Here is a 1,125-nt window from a genome sequence, read left to right as displayed (position 1 = left end):
TTAGAACAAAGGTATACAATATCACAAAGCTCCATTTATTAAACTTTATTTCAAGGAAAGTTAAAAATTTAAAAATAGTAATTCCAGGCCCCAATGTAGACCATGAACATACTTACACACACACATGGCAAACAAAATCGATAACTTTTCCAATTTTCCTAAAAGAAGTGTGATGTTTTTTGGGCTGGTAAATAAACATTAGAGATAAAATCTGTTGCCAAGGAACACAATTTTTGACGTCGTAAGGAAATCATTCTGGTAACCTGACACATTGCCAATATTCTAAGACTAGAATTAAAGGCATTCTTTTGGATTCTGCCCTTTGATAATTTTCAGAGGAAAACTGTGAAGCAGCTTCTGGCTCAATAGAGACATTGATCAAAGCTTGGTAAAAATGGCAGGTTTGCAGTCCTTGGTTTATGTATGTCAAATTCAGCAGGCCAAAGGAGTAAGTTTTTCATGATGGGGTCAGTAGTTTGGGGCCAGTTTTCCATAGCCTTCTCTCCCAGCATCATAGTCCTGTCAAAACTCATCTCCTACCTGGACCCTAGGCCATCCACAGTCTGTTGCCAACATCCCAGTCTGTGCGAATGATCCGATCATCCAGACAAGTTTCACATGGCATTTTCTGCATCTGCTCTTGAATAAGATTCTACAAAGCAGAAACAACATGCTGTTTTCTTCATTTTATCCAGACCCATAATGATATTCTTTATGTCACCACTTTTGCTGAAGGGTTCATAGATTTGTTTCTCTGCTGTGTAAAAAGAAAGATTTCCAACATAAATCGTACATCTTTTCTTCAGTAATTTTTCCTGTTCTTCATTGACACCCCAGATGCTGGTCCTAGTACTGGCTCAGCTCCACATAGGAGTCTCTGCACAGCACCTTCAGGAGGCCACTGGACATAGTGCAGAGAGGTGGACGAGGACACCGCCAGTCCAGGAACAATGGGTTGCCAGTGGAGGTGGTAGACCCAGAGGATTGTTTGTTTTGTGGATGTTATGATCACCTCTTTTCCTTAAAATATTTGCTTCATTTGATTTTTGGGTTACCATATTTTCCTGCTTTTCTACTGTCTTACTGGTTACTTATTACTCTTCTCATTTCTCCAACCTCTTGATG

General features: G+C 39.6%; 1 pseudogene; it reads right to left on the bottom strand.

Moving 5' to 3' along the window:
- Nucleotides 1-468: 468 nt before the first annotated feature.
- Nucleotides 469-909, bottom strand: LOC102420068 (annotated as a pseudogene).
- Between the last annotated feature and the right edge of the window lie 216 nt (nucleotides 910-1,125).

Source organism: Myotis lucifugus, unplaced genomic scaffold, assembly GCF_000147115.1.
Source record: "Myotis lucifugus unplaced genomic scaffold, Myoluc2.0 scaffold_2, whole genome shotgun sequence".
Classification (NCBI taxonomy): Eukaryota; Metazoa; Chordata; class Mammalia; order Chiroptera; family Vespertilionidae; genus Myotis; species Myotis lucifugus.
The sequence above is the reverse complement of the archived record's forward strand: the minus strand, read 5'-3'. Positions and strand labels throughout refer to the sequence as shown.